This window comes from Muscardinus avellanarius (genome assembly GCF_963383645.1).
Source record: "Muscardinus avellanarius genome assembly, chromosome: 15".
NCBI classification, from domain to species: domain Eukaryota; kingdom Metazoa; phylum Chordata; class Mammalia; order Rodentia; family Gliridae; genus Muscardinus; species Muscardinus avellanarius.
This window is the reverse complement of record NC_137801.1, coordinates 47,511,531-47,524,908: the sequence shown is the minus strand read 5'-3', so window position 1 is coordinate 47,524,908 and position 13,378 is coordinate 47,511,531.

Here is a 13,378-nt window from a genome sequence, read left to right as displayed (position 1 = left end):
ATAACAATAGTCAACATTTATGCTCCTAAGACAGGTGCAGCTACTTTCATAAAACAAAATATTTGTGACATTAAGTCACACATAAGTCCCAATGCAATAATACGAGAAGACTTCAAACACCTCTCACACCATTAGACCAATCTTCTCAACAAAAGGTCAGTAATGATGCATCAAACCCAAAGAATACCATCAACTAAATGGACTTAGTAAACATATATAGAATATTCCACCCAACTATAGTAGAGTTCACATTTGTATTATCTTTTCATGGAATCTTATTCAAAATAGATCACATTTTGGGCCGCAAAGTGAGCACCAACAAATTAAAAAAATATGACACACTTTCCTCTGTCTTTTCATACCAAAATTGAATGGAACTAGAAATTATAATAAGACCCAGAGAAACTACATTAACATGTGAAGACTGAACACCACACTGCTGAATGAACAAGGGGTCATAGAAGAAGTAAAGAGTTAAATCAAAAAATTACTAGAAACAAATAAAAATAGAGATACAACATATCAAAAACTCTTGGACACTTTGAAGGGAGTATTAAGAGGAAAATTCATAGCACTGAGTGTTAAAAAAAAACAAACAGAAAATCATTAAATAAATAACCTAAAGACACACCTCACAGTTCTTGAAAAATAGGAACAATCTAACCCCAAACCAGTAGAAGACAGTATATTATTAAACTGAGAGCAGAAATCAATAAAGTAGAGAATAAATATCTGTTCATTTAAAATTGCAACACGTGATCACATCTTTCTCTACACTCCACAATGTCACTCTTTTTTCCATATCTTTATAATGTTTGTTTTTCCCCATGGTACATCACATATCTCTAATGTATATTTTATTTACTAGTTTAATTATTGTCAGTGTCTATTAAAATGTTAGCTCTGTAAAGGCAGAAATATTTTTAAATTTTTTCTCTTTTATTTATTGCACATTGTAAATACCAAAAAATGTTTGTAGAATGAATTAATGAATAATAAATGAATAAGTGTCCTATGGCCTTTTCTGTTGAGAATTTTTTATATTGCCTATATTTTATGGATAAAAATACATCTCAGTATTTTAAAAGTATTCTTAATGTTTGTGTAGCTTCACTGTAAAATACCTACATATGTACTTATTTTGTTATTAATATGTTATACTTTCTTATGTCTGGATTTATTGCATTAGCTCTAGGAAATTTGTGTTCAATATTGTTGTAAATGTAGTATCTCTTCTCACCCCCAGAACTCTTCCTTTCATTATTTTTCTCAATAATACTCATCATTATGTAACTTATTACCTAATTTTTATTTGCTCTACATTGTTTTTCCTCTATTTTTTTCCTTAAGGGCCTAATGCACAATAGGTGTTGAGGCACATAAGATGAATTAATAAATATATTTGGCAGTGGTTGAGCACGCTAGTAATCTTAGTGATTGGGGTTTGAGACAGGAGGATCGCAGTTGTGGGTAAAGTCTGAAGTTGTATCGTTTTTGTCTTTTTTGTTGTTTTTATGGTGGTTCTGGGGTTCCTGGAAACCTTCTACCTCTGGGCTACACTCCCAGACACCTTTTTTTTTATATTTTTATTTAGAAACAGGGTCTCTTAAGCCAGCGAGGCTGGCTTTGAATCTGTGTGATTCTCCTGTCTTCACCTCCCAAGTGTGGGGATTACAAGCTTGCACCACCACGCCTGGGTTGAGGTTGTATCTTGGAGGTAGAATGCCCCTAGGTTCAAGCCCCAGAACCAAAATAAAAATAAAAAATAAATTTTAGGACTTCTGGGAAGATGGCGACGGAGCAAAACGGGGCTTATGAGCCCCGCTAAAAACCAATCTCTATTACCACAAAATCAGCACCTTTCATAGCCAGAAAACACCATCAGCAGAGAAACAAAAAATGTAATTTTAAGGGACAGAGAAAAAGAGGGCTGGAAAAACGAGACACCAGAAACCAGACAGCAGTGCTGCAGCCGGAGCCACGGCATGAAGCTGCGGGTGCCATTTTGCCTTGCAGCACCAGACTCCAGAGAGGAAGGGAACTCATAACGGAGCTCAGAAACCAGAGAGGAGATAAGCCGGCCTCACGCCCGAGAACGCGGCAGCAGCGCCTTACTGCTGGCGGCAGTGGCGAGTTCACCAGACGGCACCAGACCAACACACTCAACAGCCTACCAAGCTCCAGAGAGGAGCAGCGGACAGCGAGCCGAGGTGAGCCGCTGAGGAACAGCCGGGCAGGATTCGGCAGATTTCTCAGTGCAGGGAGCATATAAAGCTCCCAGGGACTGAGCTCAGCACACCCTGCAAGGACACAGAGTGGAGTACAAAAACAGAAAAGAAATATGCCAGCCTTACAGCCAAGGGCATGACAGCGGCACCATATTGCTACCAGTGGCAACAGCAGCGAATTCAGTGAGTCCACAACAGCTCCATCTGCTCACTCAACAGTGAGTCAAATTGGGGCCCCTAGAGGAGAAATCCCAGTACTGTATTCCTAGGGACTTGACCCAGTGGGGGTGTGGTGGTGGCAGAGATATTACACCATAGGAGAACGCCCAACCTGGCACCCCGCATGGTATAAAGCAGCCTCGATTGACTCCCAGGGTCTGAGACTCTGCGATACAACCCAGTAAAGGATTAGTGGGAACTGAGATACCATAGACTCAAGATTCACAGCACCTTAAGTGAAGTCATAGTGACCCAGGGAAGAACCCAGAGAAGGCACAAACTTCTGAAATCATGGGAAAGAGGAATAACAATGGAGCAATGGATGCCCACAACCACACATCAGAACCTGATAAAACAGAAATTCAGAGATTTCTAGAAGATAAAATGAGGAAAATAACTGTAAATAATAGAGGTGTTTCAAAAAGAATTCAGAGAGAGCCAAAGAGAGATAAAGGATGCAATTAATGAAGTAAAGGCCTCAATTCAAAGTACAAACAACCGATTAGACCACATGGAGAATAGAATCTCGCTCCTAGAAGATGATCATTCAAAAAATGAATGCATAGTTTCTAATTTAGAAAAAAATATCCGAGAGCAGAAATCTGACATAGAAGAAATATGGGCCCATTTTAAGAGAGCTAACCTAAGAATAATTGGAATAGAGGAGGGAAAAGAAAGTGAAACCAAAGGGATCAACAATCTCCTCAAGGAAGTAATAGCAGAAAATTTTCCAGACATAAAGCAAGAGGTTGATACACAGGTCCAGGAAACTTATAGAACTCCCTTTAGACAGGATCAGAGAAGAGGATCCCCATGCCACATAATTGTCAAAATGACCAATGTGGAAGCCAAGCAGAGAATCTTAAAGGCAACAAAAACAAAGGGCCAAGTGACATTCAGAGGCAAACCAATTAGAATCACTCCAGACTTCCCAAACCAAGTTATGAGAGCCAGAAGGGCTTGGAGTAACATATTCCCAATTCTGAAAGAAAACAACTTCCAGCCAAAAATTTCCTACCCAGAAAAACTTTCTATCAAATTAGATGGAGAAATAAGAAGCTTCCATGACAAACAGAAACTGAAGGAATTTATGTCTTCAAAACCAGCACTAGAGAAAATACTCAGAGATTAACTACAAAGAAGAAATAGGTAACACACACCAGAACTAGAGAAACAAGATTTTCCATCCAACAGACAACTAAGATTGGTTATCTGTGGAGATTCATTATTTATGTTAGTCTTTTACCTATCTCTAAAGGGTATTGTTTGCCTTTATTGTTGTTAATTTTTAGGATTTCTAGTTGGAATATTAATATACCTTCAGATATAGCATTTGTGAAATATTTTATCCCATTCTATTAGTAACTGTTAACTCTGTTTACATTGTCTTTGGATATACAATATTTTTTAGGGAGTTTGTATACTCTTCTGTTGCCTGTACCATTGAAATCATATCCAAGAAATCACTGCCAATTTCAATGTTGTGAGGTTTAATGACCCAGATTTTCTCCTAAAAGTTTATAGTCTTAAGATTTATATTTAGGTCTTTTATCTATTTTGAGTTAATATTTGTATATGGGATTAGGTAAGGGTCCAATTTTATTCTTTTCCATGTAATTATTATTTTTCAATAATATTTAGTTAAAAGATTATTTTTTCCACCACCAAATGTTCATGGAAACCTTGTCAAAAATAACTTGACAATATAGGGAAGAATTTAGCTCTAGGCTTTTATTTAACTCCAATGGTTTATATATCTGCCTTTAGAACAGTACTACACTGTTTCAATTATTGTAGCTTTACATGGTTTGAAATCAGAAAATATATATCTTCTAGCTTTTTTCTTTTTCAAGATCGTTTTGGGTATCTAGAGTCCATATTACATATTAGGATAGATTTTTTTCTGAAAAATAAATATATAAATATATGATAGTTTCACCTAAAAAAATAGAAAAAAAATATTCTCTGGTAAGGAAGAAAGTAAAAAGAAATATTGAAATGTTATCTTTAAGTCATCAAAAGCTTGGTATCAGACAAATGAAACTGTTATGTGAGATTATAATTTTTAATTTTGGATAAATTGCTATAATACTAGATGTCAACCACTAAGTCAAGCATGGGAGGGAGGGATGGGGAGAGAATGGGGTGGGGATCGGGTGGGGGCTGACTGGGCGATGTGTGCATGTATGGCTACAAAAGTTTGTATCCCACTATGATGTATGAATACAGTGCACCAATAAAAAAAAAGGAAAAAAAAAAGGAAGGAGGGATGGGGAGGGAATGGAGTGGGGATCGGGTAGGGGCTAACTGGGCGATGTGTGTATTTATGTCTACAAAAATATTTTCTTTATACCATTATGATGTATGAATACATTGCACCAATAAAAAAATAAAATAAAATAAATGTTAACGTTTCTCTTTCTTTCCTCCAGATCATTTAACCTTTCTTCTAAAATATATGACCTTCTCTCTGAGCTTCATTTAAAATAATTTCTTCAATAACACATCTAAATTTATAAATATTATTTTATTTTTGGCTATTCTAATATTTAACCTATCATTAATATTTTTATTTCAAAAATAACATTTTTAGTTCTTAAAATTTCTTTCTAATTATTTTCTGAGATTTTCCTGATGATGTTTGATAGTATTTATTGCTTGTTTAATTTAAAAATTAGTGATTGTTAAATGTTTCCATTTATATTCTCCAGAAGATATATTTTATGATCTCTAGCCATTAATTATAAAATCAAATTCTTAGGTATATAGAATTGTTGCCTATACTCTTGTTTATTTATGCTGATGTTGGCAGTGTTTTCACATCTATGGTGATCTTGATGGTGCCTTTTTATGCCTGAATATGATTCATAATTTGTAAATAAATGTATATACATAAAACCTGTATTATGTCTCTATCCTAGAAGCTTGCCTTAGAAATTATTTGCACTTTACTTGGCAGTAGAAAATGTTAGAAATACTTTGCCATTTTCTAGGCTTTTTGGATAATCCAGCAATATTGAAATCAGCTCTCTTTTTGCTTCTTTATAAACAATCAATGTTTATATTACAGTGCTGACATTGTAAGCCAGAGAATTCTGCCTTACATATTTTCTTACCACTTACTGGTCTACTTTTAGTTTTGTTTTTTCTTTATTGCACCTTGATATATCTCTTATAAGCCTACTGATGCAATCAGCATTTTGAATAAGTCCAAATCAATATTTATATGCATCTGTTTTTCTTTCCTGGACTTTCATCTATCTAGAAAGTTGGTTTCATGTTTTTGTATACTTTTATGTTTCCTGGGGAATTGATAAAGATTTCTAATAAGGACATATGTTAGTACTTGGAAAACAGTATCATTAAAATAATATGAAAATATTATCCCTGTAAATGTATTATTTGTATCACTAACAGTACATATGTTTAATTATTTCAGATGTAGCACTTTAAGAACATTATAGCTCCATGTGTATACTAATAATTGAACTATATAGTCTTAGACAAACAAATCATAATTAATATTTTTGTCAAAATGTATTTCAGGGAAATTATTTTAATTTTTTATCAGGTGAAAAACTTAAATTATCAATATTTCCCTTGAAAACAACTCTGAATTTAATACCTGCTGTTGCTACTTGTTGGAATGAAACACAATCCTGTGTAATTCAATGATATTAGTTGTGACTAAGTATTTTCCTTCATATTTTGATTTTTCTGGTTATGGTCCTAAAATACATACAAATTGAGGAACACTCAGCAACCTAGGAAAAACTTAAAATAAATCCCTATCATACAATAGTAAAATGTTTTAATGTTTACACAGCAAATGAATGTACTTTTATGAAAAATAGCACCTAATATGGGAAATATCAGATCCCATCAGCTGGGCATGGTGGCACATGCTTGTAATCCCAGCATTTGGGAGGCTGAGACTGGAGGATTGCTGTTCGTGGAAAGCCACAGCTACTTAGTGAGGCCCTCCACAACTTAGTGAGACCCCTTTTCCAAACAAAGAATAAAAAACAGGGCAGGGGATGTATCTCAGGGGTAAAATGCTCCTGGGTTCCATCCCCAGACTGTCAAAAAAAATCTTAGATAATATTGATATAGAACTTTTGAGCATTAAGAAAGTATCATATTAAATATTCTGTATAGTTTTGGTAAAATCATGCTGATAGTTTTTTTTTTATTAGAGCACTATAGTCTCACATCATAATATGGATTATGTTTACAATGGCTTATATTCACACAGTATATGGTGCTCTCCCCCCACCCCCTGCTTCCCTTTTTCCCTTCCTCCTAATACTGAGTTTCCATTTTAACTATGATATATTCACATGTATACACATATTTAAATGTAGTTTTTCCATTAATTAACTTCAGCCTTCTTCCTGAACCCCTCCTTTCTGACTTTGCTGAGGTTTATCCGTTATCTGGAGTCCCTCTGGTATCCCTAATACTCCCTAGCTTTAGCATTCTAGAGAAAACTTAATGTCCCTTCTCTTTCTGTGCTTGGCTAATCTCATTTAACATATTGTTCTCCATGTCTTTCTATCATCTTGTGAATGACATGATTTTGTTCTTCTTTATTGCTTCATAGAATTCCATTGTATTTCCCATAATTTTGCAGTCCATTCACCTGTTGATGGAGACCTAGGTTGGTTCCATATTTTGGCTATTGCAAATTGTGCTGCTGTGAATATCAGTATGCATATGGTACCGTAGTTCTTAGATATCATCCCCTTTGGAAAGATATCCAGGAGTGGTATAGCCAGATTATATGGTGGACCCATTCCCATTTTTATACAGCATCTCTACACTGATCTCCATAGCAAATTAACTAGTGTGCACTCCCACAAAGAGCGTAAAAGAGTTCCTCTTTCCCCACATCTTCACCAGCGTTTGTTGGTATTTGATTTTTTATGCTTGCCAATCTGACTGGGGTTAGATGGAATATCAGTGTAGTTTTGATTTGCATCTCCCTGGTGGCTAAAGATTTTGAAAATGTTTTCATCTATCTATTCACATTTGTATTTCTTCTTTTGTGTAGTGACTATTCAATTCATTTGCCCACTTCTTAATTGGGTATTTTGTTTTACTAGTGTAGAGTCTTTTGAGCTCTTTGTATATTCTGGATATAAGCCCTCTAGTGGTGGCTGGTAAAGATCTTCTCCTATTCTGTAGGCTTTTTGTTTAGATTCTTGATGGTTTCATGTGATGAGCAGAAACTTTTTAACTTGATGCCATCCCACTTGTTAATTCTTGCTTTAATGTTCTGTGCTTTGGAGGTCTTGATGAGAAAGTTACTACCTGTGCCTATATATTGAAGTCTTGAGCCTATGACCCCTCTAATAGCTTCACAGTATCTGGTCTAATTTTCAGGTCTTTGATCCATCTCAAGTTGATTCCTGTGCACCATTAGAAGTAAGAATTAGGTTCCATCTGTCTACAAATGGATAGCCAGTTCTTCCAGCACCATTTGTTGAAAAGGCTTTCTTTTCTGCAGAATATAAATTTGGCCCCTTTGTCAAATATCAATTGACTATAAGTGTGTGGGTTTGTTTCTGTATTTTTTATTCTGTTTCGTTGGTCTCTTTGCCTATTTTTGTGCCAATACCATGCTGTTTTAACTACTATTGCTTTGTAGTATAATTTTTAGTCAGGGGTTGTGATACCTCCTGCATGATTCTTATTGCTGAGAATTGCTTTGGCTCTTATGGATCTTCTGTTTCTTCATATGAAATTCATGACTGATTTTTCTAGGTCTATGAATCTGTAGATCACTTTTGGCAGAATGGCCATTTTGATATTTATTTTGTCTATCAGGGAGAAAAGATCTTTCTATCTTCAAAGATCGTCAATTTCTCTCTTTAATTTTTTATAGTTTTCATTGTAAAGGTTTTTATGTATTTGCTTAGGTTTATTCATAGGTATTTTATTGATTTAGAGGTTATTGTGAATTGAATTGTTTTCTCTATTTTTTTTTTTTTGGATTCATTGTTGGCATATATAAAAGTGACTTATTTCTTTAGGTTGATTGTGTATCCCTCTGCTTTGCTGAATTGGTTTAACAGCTCTATTAGTGTTCTGGATGAATTTTGGGGGTCTTCACAGATAAAGGATCATGTTGATTACAAACAAGAATAATTTTAATTCCTCTTTTTCTATTTCAATTTCTTTTATATCCTCTTGTCTTATTGCTGTGGCAAGAATATCAAGGACTACACTAAAAAGGAATGGTGATGGTGGGGATCCTTGTCAAATGCTTTTTCAGCATCTATTGATATGATCATGTGGTTTTTGTTCTCAGTTCTATTTATATGGTATATAACACATATTGATTTGCTATGTTGAACCAACCTTGCTTTTAAGGGATAAAACCAACTTGGTCATGGTGTATAATTCTATCAATATGATATTGAATACATATAGCTTGTATTTCGTTTAGAATTTTTTTCTAGCTCATCAAAGATATTGGTCTGTAGTTTTTTTTTGAGGTTTTTTTTTTTTTTTTTTTTTAGTATTAATGTGATACTGGCCTTGTAGAAGAAGTTTGGAAGAATACCATCTCTTTCATTTTCCTGAAAAAGTTGTGAAGTATTGGGATTAGTTCTTCTCTGAAAGTTTTGTAGAATTCAGTGAAAACCCATCTGGGCATTGGCTTTTCTTTAATGGTGGAATTTTTATTGCTGTTTCGATTTCTTTGCTTACTATTGGTTGGATTAGGCTTGCTATGTCTTGTTGGTTCAATTTATGTAGGTTATATGTGCTTACAAATCTATTTTTCATGTTTTTCAGTCTATTGGAGTATAAATTTTCAAAATAGTTTCTGATAATCCTCTGAATTTTTCCACTTTCTGTGGTGATATTTGCTTTTTAATTTCTGATTTTAATGATTTTAGTTGATTCTATCTTTGTTTTGGTTAGGTTGGCCAGTGGTTTGTTAATCTTATTAATCTTTTCAAACAACCAGTTTTCTGTTTTGTTGATCATTTGTATTAATTTCTTATTCTTTATTTCATTTATTTCTGCTCTGATTTTAATTTTTCCTGCTTTCTGCTGGTTGTGGGTTTAAACTACTGCTGTTTTTCTAGGTCCTTGAGTTTTATCATTAGGTTGTTTACTTGACAACTCTTTTCTTCTGTGGGCACTCCATACTATAAACTTTTCTCTTAACACTGCCTTCAGTGTGTCCTATAGATTTTGGTATGTTGTGTCTCTATTTTCATTTAATTCCAAGAATTTATTTCTCCTTTAATTTCTGATCTTACCCACTTCTCATTCAATTGTTTATCATTCTATCTCTATGTATTTAAATAGTTTCTTTTCGTCTTTCTGATGTTGATTTTTACTCATTACATTATGATCTGAAAAGATACAGGGAATTATATTACATTTTTAAATTTTTCTGGTGCTTAAATTGTGGTCTAGGATGTTATCTATTTTGGAGAAGGTTCTATGGGATGCTGAGAAGAATGTGTATTCTGTTGTTTCTGGTTGAAATATTTTACATATGTTCATTAGGTCCATTTGGTTTATTGTTTTCTTTAGTTCTGAAGAGTCTATACTCATCTTTTGTTTTAAAGTTCAATCTAGTGGTGTGAGTGGTGTGTTGAAGTCTCCCAATATTATTGTATTTGTGTCTAACAGAGATCTGATTTCTTGAAAGTTTTGTTTTACAAATGTGGGTGCACCCATATTGGGGGTATAATTTACTATCATTGTATCTTCTTGCTGAATTTTTTTATTAATAAAAAGAAGTATCCTGCTTTGTGTCTTCTGGTGTGTTTTAGCTTAAAGTCTGTTTTATTTGATATCAGCATTGCTAAGCTTGCTTGTTTGTGGTCTCCATTAACATGGTGTATCTTTCTTCGTCCTTTCACTTTTATTTCACTTTTATTCCACTTATATCTTGGGCTGTAAGATGAGTTTCTTTCAAGCAAAATATATAAGGATTATGTTTTTTGTTTATTTGTTTGTTTTTGTTTTTGGTTGCACTGGGGTTCCTGAAAGCCCTTCTACCTCCGGGCTACACTCCCAGACCTATTTTTATATTTTTATTTGGAAACACAGTCTCTTAGCCAGTGTGGCTGGCTTCAAACCTGTGTGATCCTCCTGTCTCGGCCTCCCAAGCACAGGGATTACAAGTGTGTGCCACCATGCCTGGCAAGGATTATGTTTTTAAATCATATTGCCAGTCTATATTTTTTAATTGGCTAGTTCCTTTGATGTTCATTGTTATTATTGAGATGTGATTTTTGTTTCCTGTCATTTTGTGGTCTATATTCTGTTTAATACAATGTTATTTCTTCTTTAATTAGTTGCCCTGTTCATCTCATTCATTCCCCCCCCCCCGTGGTACTGGGGTTCATGGAAGCCTTTTTACCTCTGGGCTACACTCCCAGACCCATTTTTATATTTTAATTTGGAAACAGGGTCTCTTAAGACAGCACAGATGGCTTTGAACCTACGTGATCATCCTGTCTCCAGCTCCTAAGCGCAGGGATTACAAGTGTGCTCCACCACACCTGGCTTCTTCTCTTATTCTAAAGTTTGCTTTTTCTGTCTTTTTTATGATTTATTTCTTTAAGTATTTTCTCTAGTGCTTCTTAGTATTCATGAATATTTTGAGATTCTGCTTATCTGGAAACACTTTTATTTCTTCGTCAATTTTGAATAAGAATGTTGCTAGATATAGCGGTTTGGATTGGAAGTTGTTTTCTTCCAGGGTCTGCTTTACATCATACCAGTCTCTCCTGGCATTCATGACTTGAATTGTAAAGTCTGGAATGATTTTTATTACTTTGCCCCTGAATGTCACCCATTATTTTGTTCTTACTTCTTCTAATATTCTTTTCTGAGCCTCTATGTTGGTCATTTTGATTATTACATGATATGAGGAGATCCTTCTTTGATCTTGTCTTAATGGTTTTCTGTATGTCTCTTGTACATGGATGTCCAAGTGTCTTTCCATGTGTGGAAAATTATTTCTCTGAAGAGATTATGAATATCCTTGGTCTGTAAATGCCTTTTATCTGTAAGTTAGGGCATTTCATATTTCATAGTTTGAGGATGTTTAGGTTCTGTTGTTGTAATGTCTTCTGTATACTGTTGACTGTGCTTTCAGTTTTGAATGAACTGTCTTCTAAGAGTGATAGTCTGTTTTCCATTTCATCTAATCTTTCTGAATTTCTTTCTAATGCTGTCATTTCATTTATTGACTTCAATTTCATTCCAGGCCTCTTTCTGATTTTTTCTTAATGTATCAATTTCCTCTTTCATTTTCTGTACACTTACTGTGAGGCCTTTCATTTATATTGAAGATCAGAATTTGGAATTTTCTTCTTGCATTTCTTGTAGGTCTGTACTCATGATTTCCCTTATTTCCTCACTGTTCCTCATTTTCATATTTTTAGAATTCTCAGGTTTGTGTTTCTGTTGCCTTGGCATCTTAAACCAAAGCAACAGTAATTTTGTTGAATTGCTATAGTATAATACTGTATCTTTGGGTTTATCCCACTTCTTAATGGAAGATTATTTTAATCTGGGTCTAATTGAAAGATGTAACATCTGTACATGTGCTCTTCTTTTGTGTGATACACTTGATAAGTATTTTACTTTGGAGTGTTTCTTCTGGTATTAAGAGCTGTCTGAATTACCTTTTCAAGTACTTTCAAAAATTCAAACTAAATGGGTGTGGTGGCACATCCTTGTAATCTCAGTACTTGGAGAATGAGACAGGAGGATTGCAGGTTCAAAGCCAGTCTTGACAACTTAATGAGGCCCTCCACAAACTAGTGGGACCTTGTTTCCAAATAAGGCATAAAATCAGGCTGGGGGTTTAACTCAGAGGTAGAATGCAGCTGGATTCAATCCCCAGTGCCACAAAATATCAAATTAAAGTATACAGTTTCTTTACACATTGGTTGACAGTATTCATCTTTTCTAAAAATCTAGACTTTCTGAAAGTCCACTCTAAATCAAATTAACTTTATTCATTGAAAATTTCCTCTAGATATATAATTTCATCCAGACAAAATGGCAAATCTTATGTAATCAATATATTAGAGGTGGAAATAACCTGCTATATCATTACACCTCTACAAAGAGAAAGGTGAGAACATACCTGAAAGCACATTATTTGGTATACAATTTATCTTATAGCAACAGTTTGGGAAATTTCTAATGCTTCTGCTAACTTGTTATTTAAAAGGGTGACTTTTTAAATATATTTTTCACTTTTTTCTAAACTGAATAGTAGGAATATTTAAATTAGTTAATCCATTTGAGAAATGCAGAATGTAAAGGAAGGGCCACTGGGTCAGAGACAGCCAGGAATAAGAGAAGAAAGCTGGATTTTCGATTCTACAGCTACATGGAGGTTATATCCTGCAATTTAGTGGCTGTATGAACAAGAATTTGAAAATTTAGGGCACCTATATGCACTCAACTAATGTACTTCTGATAGTTCATTATCAGATACTTCAGTGAATTTTATCTAAACTTCTTTTACTCCTCATATGTATAGCATGTATCATTTGGTTCAAGGTATAACAGTGTATACAAGGCAATCTACTGAAAATTAAAAAAAAAACTTGCTTCTAAATACGTTAGAATAGTATTAACTCACTATTTTTATAAACTTTAATAATCCCTCCAAATTATGGATGTATGTTGACTTCAGGTTCTTTTGTGGCTTCTTGCAGCTATGTTTTCCTCTTATATCTAGCAGATATAAATTTGTGAGACAAAATACTATTCTCTTTTTCCTTTAAATATCTTTTACAGCACCTTTAGTTCAGTAATGAAAACACATAGCACTTATAGTTGTTGAATAAAAGCACTTTTTAGGAAGAAAAGATTATAATACATAAATCCTTAAAAACATCTGGAGGGCACTATAACCTTTTAGTAAACCTGGGCTCTCT